The 13,173-nt window shown below is 41.3% G+C and overlaps 2 protein-coding genes and 1 long non-coding RNA gene across 36 annotated transcripts in view; 2 read left to right on the plus strand and 1 right to left on the minus strand.

The window, feature by feature from the left end:
• LOC114641392 (C-type lectin domain family 5 member A-like) overlaps positions 1 to 13,173 on the plus strand; it is a 1,576,682-nt gene that overhangs the window by 576,688 nt on the left and 986,821 nt on the right. The window lies entirely within an intron of this gene.
• LOC127527375 (CD209 antigen-like protein E) overlaps positions 1 to 13,173 on the minus strand; it is a 381,022-nt gene that overhangs the window by 157,592 nt on the left and 210,257 nt on the right. The window lies entirely within an intron of this gene.
• LOC127527404 (uncharacterized) overlaps positions 1 to 13,173 on the plus strand; it is a 47,793-nt gene that overhangs the window by 23,162 nt on the left and 11,458 nt on the right. The window contains exon 3 of one of the 2 annotated variants that reach the window (XR_007934726.1): positions 7,565 to 7,581. The exons of the other annotated variant lie outside the window; for it this stretch is intronic. This is a non-coding gene — a long non-coding RNA (uncharacterized LOC127527404). Of the gene's footprint in view, positions 1 to 7,564; positions 7,582 to 13,173 lie in introns of those variants that run through there. 2 annotated transcript variants of the gene reach the window in all.

A 13,173-nucleotide genomic window follows, 5' to 3' on the forward strand; every position in this document is an offset into this window, starting at 1 on the left:
CAGTTAAGTCATGGCCTATTTGATTATAAAAGCCTTGCGCTCCACCAAGACATACCTTGTCTCCCAGTGTAACAGTTTCCGGCTCAGGTACATAATAGGGTGTTCAGCACCATCGATGCTCTGGCTCAGTACAGCACCTAGACCTGTGTGCGAATCATCGGTCTGCAGAATAAAAGGACAGTTAAAATCAGGAGTCCTTAATATTGGTGCTGACATAAGGGCCTCTTTTAGGTCACGAAACGCAAGCTCAGTTTCATTATCCCATATCACATGTACAGGAACTCTTTTCTTTGTACGATTGGTCAAGGGCGTTGCCCTCTGTGAGAACCGGGGTATAAACTGGCAGTAGTAACTCGCTAAACCCAGGAAAGCTTGTATCTGCCGCTTGGTAATTGGTCAGGGCCAGTTCAAAATGACATCAACTTTAGAGCACTGTGGTCTAATGGTTCCCCTGCCCTCCAAGTAGCCTAAATATTTGGCTTCATTCAACCCGAAGAAACATTTCTTCTGATTGATATGAAGACCAGCTCAAGCTCGCATCAGCAAAACCATGCAGACCTGCACCACATGTTCTTCCCATGTGTCGGAATAAATGACAACATCAATCAAATAGGCGGCACTATATGAACTGTGGGGTTTTAACTCTACCAGACGCTAGAAGGTCGTGGGTGCCTCGTGTAGTCCAAATGGGAGAACCGTATATTGCCAGTGTCCACTAGGGGTGCTAAAGGCTGTTTTTTTGTTTGTGGAGTCCGTTAACACTAGAATTACCAAAGCCTACGAAAAAAACTCGTAAATCCAGCCCAGCTTAAATCCGTTCGCACCTCTCAGTCAGTGTCTTTTGTCTTGTAAATGTGCCGATCAAGACAAGCAGAAAGAAGCCTACTATTCCATCCCCCACTGCCGCAGAATGGCTACAAAGTTCTCCCTGTTCTAGCCTTCATTATCTTGGAGTGAAGTGCTGGAGTTTTAGAGTGGAAATAATAGATTGTTATTTGGAACACATGCATTTCATGTGTGTTCTGTTTCTACAATAATCTGTGTAAACACATTGTTAAAACAGAAACTTATCATATTTTAGTAATAAATGACAAAATGTAGGCATAAACTATAGAATGTGTGAAGCCTGAAATGCAAAGATCAAATAAACACTTTCACAAAAGGTTCAAGGATGATACAACAGCTTCTGTGGCGTAGCAGTAAGATTTGCTGACTTGTAATCACAAGTCCCCGATTCGATCCCCACTGCCCCCTATATTTGCCATTTTCAGTAGTGAGCTGCTCTTACTGTTAATATTATACAGTACACACATACATTTGGTTTGTGTCTGTAACAGACGGTGTACATTTATAGGACTTGTAAAAGTTAACGTTTTTTTTCCCTTTTATGCTCTCAGTCATGATCACAATACATACTACTGCCCCCCCCCAGGGTTCTGACGCTGTTAGTTTTTATTTGAAACTGGGAATAACTGGAGATGTGAGTGGTGTTTTGAGGCAATGGAACTGGACATTCTCTGATCTGGAGGGATCAAAGCTGACACACAAATGCTGGCGAATCTGCCTTCTTCGTATCTCACCATCACTTGATTTTTTTTTTCAGTTTTATTGAGTGATGCTGCTCACGTTGAATTAGTATGCGCCTTATGGTCCATGATGTCAAAGCTGCACTGACAAAAAAAATACAGATATAGGTATACAGTGATCCCGTGCCTATTGCGGAAGTTACGTTCCAGACCCATCAGCTATAGGTGAAAATCCGTGATATAGAAAGACCATATAAATAAACATTTTTTTAATAGTTTAAGCCTTAAAATACCCATCCCACATGCTTTAAACACATGTAAACTTATTAAAACACACTTTGTCAACACATATGATATGAGGATGTTGGGCTAAGGATATGAGTAACATCTCTCTATTATAAAACATTTTAACGTCACACAAGACAAGGCAGTTAGAAAGAAGAACGTCTGCTGTACAGGCTTTTAAATGATTGAGGCGCAGAGCGAGCATTAGCATGCATTCAGCTCCCCCCTTCACAACGCAAAGTGGCAGGTGGCGCCACCAGGGGACAAGGGATGGGGGGGTTTTGAGCAAAGTTGTTGAGACCAGATCATCTCGAACAGACACTTTGACGACATGCCCTACTTACAAACAGTTTAAAACAATGCTGTTGGAATGTGTTTGGCAGACAAACTTCAGGACTTCAGGTGCTCCCAGCTCTTAAAACAATGACAAGCAGAACACGCAGCTTGCCAGCAGCAGCTGCAGAAACCCAGCAGATGATCCGAGCACTTCTCCTTAGTGTGCGTTCTGCTACCCCCTTCGCAAAGCAAGTGGCAGAGACGTGAAGTGGCAAAAGGACAGCTGCTGTACAGGCTTTTAAGAGACTGACGCAAAGTGCAACAAACACAACACACAGCTGGCCAGCAGCAGCAGCAAGACACCAGCTGAACCAACCACATCTCTTTAGCGTGCATTATAAGTGCTGTGAGAAAGAGATTTCACCATGCCTGGGGCAGGAAATAAAGGACAAATATTGTTTTTACTAAAGTTTTAAAGTAAAAATGAAAATAATGCATATGTAACAATTCCCATTAAAATAACAATCGCTTTAAATTGTTTATCTGGTAAACCAAACCCGGGAGTGGGCAAGCGAAGTCCCCATGTAATAATAATAGTATTAATAAATCCGTGATGTAGCAGGGGCACAATAGCTGAACCGCAATATAGCGGGGGATCACTGTATATGATATTTGGTTCGTTTATTTGATTTCATTTTCAAATAATATTGCATTAGTGTGATGATGTTTTCTGATTGGTACTATTCAGGTCATACAATGATTTCTTCAAAATGTCACATATATTTGTATCTTTGTTTTTTTCTCCGGTGCTGCGTTGACATCATGGACCAGAAGGCGTGAGCTTATTCAGTGTGAGCAGGAGCACACAGCTCTGTAATAGGAACCAAAGCATAGAGAGAAGTGTGTACATTAAAACAGGTACACATGTCGTAAATGTAGGAAGAATGATCCTTGGGTGTTTGGGAACTGTTAACATTTGAATCTGATGATTGCATATAGCGCTGAACTGACCTCGCTATACTATTCTTTCCTCTGCATGTCCTGGAGTACAAAAGAAACATCACCATACACCAAAATGTGGAGACTGGCAAGATGGAAAAAAAAAACATGCAGTCACTGATTAGAACCACAAGATGTTATGCGAATGAATATGAATAATATGAATAATGTTGCATCCGTGCCACAATGTTTTCCGAAATGTACTATACAGGCCATAAAATGAATAATTCCAAATATCATATATACCTATGTTTTTGTTTGTTTTTTTGTTTTTTTTTGTCAGTGTGGCTTTGAAATCAGCGTAAGCAGAAACAGTCAATAAAACTAAATAAAAACAAAATCAAGTGACAGTGAAGTATGAATAAGGCAGATTCACTAGCGTTTGTGTGTTGGCTTTTATCCATCCAGATCAGAGAATTTCCAGTTTGATTATCTCAAAACACCATTCACATCTACAGTTATTCCTAGTTTCAGATAAAAAGTAACAGCGTCAGATTCCTGGGGGGGGGCGGTAGTATGTCGTGATTGTGACTGAGAGAATAAGAGTGAAAAAAAAAAACGCTAACTTTTACAAGTACTGTAAATGTTCACCATCTGTTACAGACACAAATCAAACATGTTTATTGTATAATATTAACAATAAGAGAAGCTCACTACTCAAAACGGTAAATATATGAGGCAGTAAGGATCGAACTGGGGGACTCTTGATTACAAGTCAGCAATTCTTACTGCTGCGTCATCTTTGAACCTTCTGTGAAAGTGTTTATTTGATCTTTGGACTTCAGGCTTCACACATTATACAGTTTATGCCTACATTTTGTCATTTATTACTAAAATATGACAAACATTTCTGTTTTAACGATGTGTTTACACAGATTATTGTAGAAATGGAACACACATGAAATGGATGTTTTCCAAATAACAATCTATTATTTACCCTCTGAAACTCCAGCACTTCACTCCCAGATAATCAAGGCATGAGCTGGGAGAACTTTGTGCATGTTTTGCGGCAGTGGGGGAATGGAATAGTAGGCTGCTTGTCTCGATTGGCACATTTACAAGACAAAAGACACTGACGGAGAGGTGTGAACAGATTTAAGATGGGCTGGATTTATACGTTTTTTCGTAGGCTTTGGTAATTCTAGTGTTAAAGGAATTTGCCAGTATCCCTTTGTCATGTCACAAGTAGTTAAGTATTGTGCATTCCCCAGCCACTTGAGGAGTTCGTTTATTCGGGGCATAGGGTATTCATCAAATTTAGAGAACTGACTGAGAAATCAGAAATCATTGCAAAATCTCCAACTCCCTTCAGGTTTTGGGACCAACACGACTGGACCGGACCAGATCACTTGATCACTTGATCTTCAACTCTACTTCGTTCCTTTGCCTCTGGGATGTGATGTGGGTGTTTACCGACCCAGCAGCTCACTAACCACATCAGGGGTGGACAGGATTGCTGATTCCAGCTCCTGTCTTTGCTGGGTAGTCAAATTAGGACCGAGATTAAGGATTGGTTTTTGTCAGAAAAGGGACCGGGGTTATTCTTGGTAGATATCCACCTCCCTCTCTTTCCAAGGTTTTAACAGGTTAATATGGTATATACGCTCCCTCTGCTGATGATTCGGTCATATGACCAAATAGTCAACGAGGCCTTTTCTCTCTTTAATCTTGTACGGACCCTGTCAATGGGCCAGTAATTTTAAGTGTGATGTGGGTATGAGCACTATTACTCTGTCTCCCGGGAAGAAATTCTGGAGGGAGGCACCTCTGTTGTAATTTTGGACTTGCGCTGATTGAGCCATGTCCATGTGTTCCTTTAATAATAGCCTAATCTTACCAAACCTATCGCAAAACTGCACGATATATTTCAATATATTAGTAGATGAGGTGTGGGGACAGCCAGGTCTGGGGAATCCCAGTCCACTATTAAGCCCAACCTGTGTAAGGGAGTAGCTAATTCCATACAGCGTTTAATGTTAGACCAGTCCCGCCAGGTATCACAGGGAAAGGAGGGTTAGGCAACACTGCTACCAGTAAAGTTTTAGGAATGCCCCCCAAGTTATGGCGACTCTATAATTTCTGGTCTCTCCATGTATGCAGGTTAAACCAGTCATTGACCAATTTAACTATTGTGGTAGGATGAAGTGGTGAGTAACAACAGACATGTTGCCCACGGAGTCAAGCAGCGATCACCCGGTGTCCATTCACTAACACCACTTCCATGCTGGGGAAAGAAAGGAGATTGGACACGGCACAATCCGGCTTGCTGTTGAGCAGGCAAACAGTGATGAAGTGCCCCAGTTCACTGTACTTGAAACAGCGCGGGAGACTGGGGACCTTTTCTTTTGGTCTAACCGGAGGCTCAGAGTTGCGTCGAAGGTGCTCAGGGTTCACTACACGCACCTGTCTGGTTAGACGAGCACACTGTTTGGACCACTCCACCTTGAAAGCCACCAGGTGACGCTCAAGCACCTCAGTAAGGCCATTCATGTTCTTATATGATTCTTTCCAAAACAGCTGGGCGAGGTGGTCAGGCAGAGCATTTACAAGGGTCTTGCATGAGACTTGTTCTACTACTTGTTGATGTCTGACATCAGCCACCGTCAGATTTTGCCCTATATCTCAAAGGCCTGTGCCCATTCTGGCCTGACTAGATCGAATTTCCACTGCTGCCATTCCCTCACCTGCTGGTTGGAAGTAACGCCGTAACGCCGTAGCGCTTCAGTATTTCAGCCTTAAGGGTGTCATTGTTGATGGCCTCCTCCTCATGGAGGTCGTAATAAGCAGGCTCGCGTCACCCTAGAGGTACGGTGCAAGTAAGTGCACCCACTCCAGCCTCAGCCACATATTGCACATAGCAGTGCGCTCAAAGATTAAAAGGTATGACTCTATATCATCCCCATCTGCTAAGATCACTAGAGGATGGGGTGGAGGTCAAGCAGTCTCCGTCAGCTTTGTCTGGGTCTCACCCACTTGGACTTTGACAGTATGGAGCTCTGTCAAAATGGTGCTCAATACTGAATTCAGGTCTTGCTCTTCGGACATGATGCGAGAAATGTATCCTGCCGACTACGCCAAACTCTAATAAATCAAGAGACACAAGACAGGTAAAGAGTTGGGGAGCCTCCCCATATACTGGCCGTAAGATCCAGTTCAAGGTTGCCAGAGTCAAAGTTGCACAATAAATACACATTTGACAACAGAGTATGGGTTTTTTGGAGTTTTTATAGAGGAGGTTTAATGAAAACAGGAAATAGGCTGACAGAAATGATGGGGGTTGGAGAATTGTTGGACATGACGTCAGAAGGAAGCTGGAGGTGCAATGAACTTAACGGAGTAATATGGCGTTATTTTTCGGGTAAGATCGGAGCCATTTCTTGTGTGTGTGTGTGTGTGTGAAGGAGAAGAGAGAATTAGTGCTGCATTCCGAATCCTCGTTTCTTGTGGTTTCACATGTGATCGGGCCATTCGGCTGTCCCCTAGTCATGTATGTGTGACAGTGTGTATGTGTGTGTGTGTGCGCATATACACTCTACACAGTCGCCTTCACTTGCATCTCCTTCATTATTGAACAGTTCTGTCACTGCTTATAGATACAGTGTGTTTAGTAAAGAACCCCCTCTTTAAAATATTCACATTTTGTAGCTTTCCTGCCTGAAAATGACGACACACACAAAAATATTTCTCCAGTATTTACTCAATGTAATGTATAACAGCCAAGTGAAAAACAGAATAGCAACGATTCAGAAAAAACTAAATAAAAATAAAAAAACAAAATCCTGCGCTGGTTAAAGGATCACCCCTGTGTGTCTTTTTCAAACCCCCTTTAGCTTTGATGCCAGCCCTGAGTCTGTTGTGATCCTTCTGTTTCCACTGTGCCCATCTGGACTGTGCGATATTCGTCTTTACTGTCCACGCTCAGTCAGACTGGATGGTGACCACTGGTGGACTGCAGTCTTCAAGTCACTCCATAGATTTTCAGTCAGGATTCTATTCTATACACACTGTAAGTAAGTAGGTAGGTAGGTGGGTGGGTAGGTGGGTAGGTAGGTAGGTAGGTAGGTAGGTAGGTAGGTAGGTAGGTAGGAGCACTACTATGACAGGTTTACAAGAGAGACACAGCTGTATGAGGAATTCCAGAGTAGCAGTAAAGTAATTCCAAGTGGTGAGAGATGTCTTCATGGACAGTTAGTCTGCAGTGAGGAGTGTGGTAGGAATGACAGCCTGGTTCATCTTATTGGCACCTTGGTAACACTTCACTGATTTGATAAAACACAAAATCACGTGAACACCACCCCCCCCCCCCCCCCCCCCCTTTTGTGGGACAGGCACAAAGCTTTTCACAATATAACTTTGAGCTCCTACTTGTTTGTATTTGGTGATCTCTGCTTAGCTGACCTGCCTGAAGATATCAGAAGAACAACTGAATCCTGGATTAGAAATAACTGGAACTTCTTTCTCTTTCAATCCCTCTGCAGCGTTCATAAAGATGGCAGACAAGAACAGAGTATCGATGAAGCGCACTGACGACTACTGTACCATTGAAGAATCACCACATGGCAGTGGAGCAGATGGTCACACAGGTAGGCGCTGTACACTTACTTTATATACATAAAATAAATATAATTATTATTATTTTGTCAAGGCAGGTAAAGTAGGACTTTGATGTATTGTGGTGTTTTGAAGTGTAAGGAAGTGGAATGGATGGCTGACGTTAATGAATGGATTGTCTTCTTCATCTTCTCACGATGAGCCATTTCAGTGAGATTCCCAGTTTATTGGTCCCCTCTCTCTCTGTGAATTTTGAACCTTCATGTCGTTGAACAGTCTGCTCACTCTTTCTCGCTGTAAGGCACAGTTGTGCTCTTGTTTGTAATTTAGACAAACGCTTTTAAAAGCTAAGAGTGAACTCGTCACAGCTCTCTGTGTTCGTGTAACACACTGGTGACTAAATCTGAGAAAGCCAAGTTTTGTTCGTCTGTTCAGAGTGCTAATTTAACATGGCAGAGAAGAAGCAGTTTGAGGGACATCAGGCATTTCCGGAGGTGCCCCATATTGTGTGGTAGGTGTTACTGTCATGCCAGGTTTTACTCCACCTCGAGTAGATTCATTTAATGATGATGTGTCTTTACTCGCCGGTGGTCAATGTTTGGTGTGCTCTGCCTCAGTTCACTTTGATCTTAGCCTCTTTGCTGTGTCCTCTACAAGTTCATAAGGAAAAGTGTGACTCTGATGTGACAGATACGTCCACAAGAGATTGATTTGAAGAAAGAATCCTGTTCAGAGTGTGTTCAGTCACATGCACACAGAACAAGAAGTGAAGAGCTGAGGTTAGACCTAGTGGTACTCCTTCATGTTCAGGGGGAGTTCTAGAACGTGTCCAGCCCCAAGACCTTCAGATCCACAAAGAGAGAGCGTGAGAGATGATTTTAAGGAGAGGAGTAGCTTCAGGTAAGAGCATCATAGATGACTTTCAGGTGCAGGTCAGTGCCTTCTTAGTTGTACCTGAGCACGTCCTTCAGAGTTTGTCAAGAAATAAGATTGGAGTTACAAGCAAAAGATATATGAACGTTTTGTCCTAGCAAAGGATTTTAGAGATGTCAACTCATCTTTGATTGGTTCTGTTGGTTATGAGAAAGACAGATGATGGCTAATGGTAGAAGGATAATCATTCGTCTCAGGAACTCCAAGAAATGATCTTCAGAAATGGTCATGGGGTGTTAGTGTTTTCTGAATTTCTGTATTTTTTAAAGCCTTCGGGAGCCACTGACATCCTAGTAAAGTGGACAATGCCCATTGTGTCCTAGAGAACTTGTAGTAAACTTCAATTTTTCAAACTGAATAAGGAACTACTACAAGTGTTGGCCCCGTCACTTCTGCAGCATTTATTTTTGATAGTGATCATTATATAATTGTTTTATTTGCTACATGCCTTATGTTTTATTTTCCGTAATCTCAGTCAGCATCAATAGCCTTGTGTCAGCAAGCACCTTGTTACATCAGCTTGAAATGTTTACCTGCAGTCTCTTTTCCCCTTCTTCAATAACATCTTCTTCACTCCTCAAGTTTTACCTTTGGAGTGGCACCTTTGAAATTAAAAAATCTGAGTGAGGAAGATGTGGGCTGCAGGGTGGAATGAAAGAAAGAGCAGTTGTTCCAAGTTCACCTCCTACATCTGAATATGTGATTGGATGGTTAACTGGGGGCCCCAGATTGGCTCCACATGGCTGAGTGTGTCTTGCAGTGGCCTGATCTGTCAGCTGGTAAGATGGATGACCCCTTTAGCTTTGATCTCTACGTTCATTAGTGCTTTCTCATCCTCACTCCAGCAGTCTGTTTGAGTCTTGTGGTGTATTTTGTCAGATGGAGAATTCTGAACTTCACCTGTAAAAATGTGAAATTTCCCATCCAAATTGAGCAAAATTTGCTGAGGTCACTTTGAATCTTTTCAAAAGAACATTCTATCTCAGTCACTGGCTTGCCATATGAGCTGTAAGATTATGCGTTGGTTAGTCTTACAGTCATTCAAACAATGGCAGCCATTACATTTCATTTTTTTCTCTTTCATCTCAGTTTCTGAAGTTCCTGGCCAGGCAGAGCCGAGTGCTCTGTGAATTGTTTTCGTTCCTCTGCTCCATGGGTGATTGAGGTTCATTGCCAGATGTCTACTTTTAGATAGATGTGGTTCCCCTTCATCCATTTATTTTCTGAATCAGCTAATCCTGTATGAGATTAGCCCATCTTCAGAAGCACTAAAGGCCAGTGCCAGCCTTATCATAAACAGCCTCCCCTCACACCGCCACAGTGGCTCATACAAGGCCACATCTCAGGGCCCGTGTGTCTCTGAGGCGTTAAAGACATGGTGACAATGTGGAGACGTCACACTGAAAGTGAACAGGCCAGACTTGGGAGATGGCCATGCACTTGACTTGGACTCCATTTAGACTGAATTCCTGTCTTTAGCTGTGCGGTTAAACAGTACAGGAAGTGAAACATAAAATCATTTTGGAACTGGAGGATGGATCAATTTCATTATGAGCACTTCATGTCTTCTTTTATCTATACAAGTGTCATTTGTTCTTGACTCTGTGAATAAAAATTGTAATTGAGGCACCGTTTACTTTTTTTCTAATACTTTTCTGATAACTTCAACTTCAACAGCTGGGTGTCATTGGCTCCTTGGCACTGCAGTTCCAGCCATTTTGTGTGATGTGGAGATTCGTTCATTGATTCATTTTTTATTTGTGTTGAAATATGTGCACCATAAATGAGCAAGATGTACAAACATGGCATGATATTTCACATCTAACACGAGTGTCCACTTTTTAGATGCTATGTGTCATGGACAGGGACAGACTTGGTGGGGCCCTGGGCTTGAACTATTGTTTGGGTCACTGTAGAAAAACCACAGAGAAACTAATATATATATAAAGTCAAAGATTAAGAGGTACCTAAACTTAAATCAACAGAGTGAAGCTACAGACTGCAATACCTCTGATGTTAGACATGGAACGCCCTCAACATCACGGAAAGCCCTTGACAGTGCACTCACATCATGCCCTCTGCTAGACAGTACTGACGTACTTGTTGCACAGTATGCTGCAGTTGTACAAATTACAGCAGTTTCTATTTGGACACACATAAATGACTTCCAGTCTCATACTTAACACTATCCAACCATTCTAAGGACTTGGCCGATATAAAGTATCTGTTTTTTTTTACTATTTTGAATGATTGTTCATTACGTTTTCTCCTGAAGCGTTAAATTATAGTAATAGTAACAGATCTTATTACCATTTAGTGTTTCAAACAGAATGTACCTCATGAAACTCATACCTAGAGATTTTCAATCTATAAATGTATTTCATATTCCCACTAGCAAATTATAATCATGTAAACAATATTAAGCTTAATTAATTTTTAAAAGGTTTACAAAAACAGCGCTGCATATAACATTGGTTTTAAAATTAACTGGGAAACATTTATTTATTGATTTGATCCATCAACATTTTCATTAATAAAAGCTGTATGTGTGAAATACTGGATGTCATCATCTGAAACGTATGTGACAGCCAAGAAGTTTAACATTTTTGAATAACTTTTGGGTTTGAGACAATCATGATTATTCTTAAACCTTTTTCGTGCAACGTTTAAGTTGATCGCAAAGACCCAACTTAGATCGGCATAAAAACAAACTGTCTTTGAGTTGTCGTCTTTTTTATTTTTGATAAATATCAAATACTATTACTACTACTACTAATAATAATAATAATAATAAATAGTGTCAGTTGCAGTGGACATTCAGCAGGGAATCATCCCAAGGTGATCTTATCATTAAACATACAGTATTTATTGTCTTGTGTACACAGTAGGATTATATTGTTACTTACATGTCTCTCCAGAACAGTGATAATATAATAAAACACAAAAAATATACATGGAATACAATATACAGTATAGATATATATTCAGGTATATTTCAAATATTTATACCTCGCCTTTTTCTTGCAATGTATGTTATTAGGATTGACTGTTCAGTAACTCCACAAATAAAACAATTGCTCTGACTCCATACTTAGCGCCATTGGTTCTTTACTAATTGCCAGAAGGCAGGAGCAAGAAAAACAGCTGTGCCGAATGGCCAAGTGTGTAATAACCTTACCAGAACGTCTTTCAGATACCCTGGACAGAAGGCAGCTGGGTGCCAGTAATATTTTGTGGCTTTCAGCACCCTCTGAAGTGACCTAAGCGTGTGTGCCCTGCCAGGATGTGATGCCGCCAGTGAAGATCAACTGCAGACAGCACCTGTGAGACATCTCAGGAAGGCATTGGTGAACTTGGCAATAAACAAAACATGCTGTTCCCTCCTCAATTAATCAGTGATTGTTACTGTACGAAATATAAACAAGCTCACCTTTTCCACAGCACTCCACAAAAACAAACCACAGCATAATCCATTCTCTGAAGTCTATGACCAGCTCCTTAATTTTCAGACATTAAAGGTCAGATTGTTCTGGGACTGCTGAGTCAAGCAGGTAGACCTCTTGTCTGCAAGCTATCTCATCATTGTTGGTGAGGATGCGATGTGGATATGATGCTGGCAATCTGCAAAGCCGAGGTCTGTTCACTGTGAAGTCCAAAATCCAGTTCTGTTGGCACTACAGTGTCGAATGCTAAGCTATTGTCTATATTACATACCTCTACAAGAGCAGCTTTTACATTACCCAGATGTGCCAAGATGATATGGAGGATAAGACTTCACTGCTGTACCAGTAGGCATCATGGAGATGGTGAAGGGGAGCAAAGTTCTGTGCTGAGTTCAAAGTTAGTAAGAAGTCTGAGTGAGTGTAGTGAGTTCTAAAATGAGTTATCACATACGACACACAGACTGTTATGGACATGAAAAGGAGGAATAAACAGATGAGCACATTTTAAACATTATAAGAGATGTCAATCATGAAACACACATATATTCACTCTACTGTACATACATACAGTACATACGCACACACACACCCAAACACATGTAGTATACATATTAATAATCCTGATTTGTAACATGGCATTGTTTCATACAGTGGTTCTCATATTCACTCCCAGGAGCTGCAGATTTTTGTCCCAACTCATTTTTGCTTTAATTCGACTCCCATCTTGAACTTGCAAGCCAACAGTCTCTTGAGGTCTTTTGAGTAGACAAGGAACTCCTGAACCAGGTCAGAGAGCCAGTCCATCTCCTCCTGACAAAAACAAAACAAAACCTAACAACCTAACTGGTAGAACAGCAGCAGGTGATGGGAACTTTTTTTTTTTACCCTGTATCTCATCAAGATATGAGAGCAAATCCTTCATGGTGCCAAAAGTAAACAACAAGGAGGACATGACTCCTTCAGTATCTTCGTCGTCTCCTGTCTGCTCTAATTTTTCAATTGTGTACGTAACTTCATCCTCGTCCATATCCAGAATTCTTGGCCTGAGTTTTGTCCCAACAAGTTGGTGACAAGCAGTCAAGATGTTTTTGATCAATGAAGATATTTTTGTGAAAAAGAAAAACAATACAGAGTGTGACGAATTTTATTAGGATCACTCA

This window comes from Erpetoichthys calabaricus, chromosome 4, assembly GCF_900747795.2.
Source record: "Erpetoichthys calabaricus chromosome 4, fErpCal1.3, whole genome shotgun sequence".
Taxonomy (NCBI): Eukaryota; Metazoa; Chordata; class Cladistia; order Polypteriformes; family Polypteridae; genus Erpetoichthys; species Erpetoichthys calabaricus.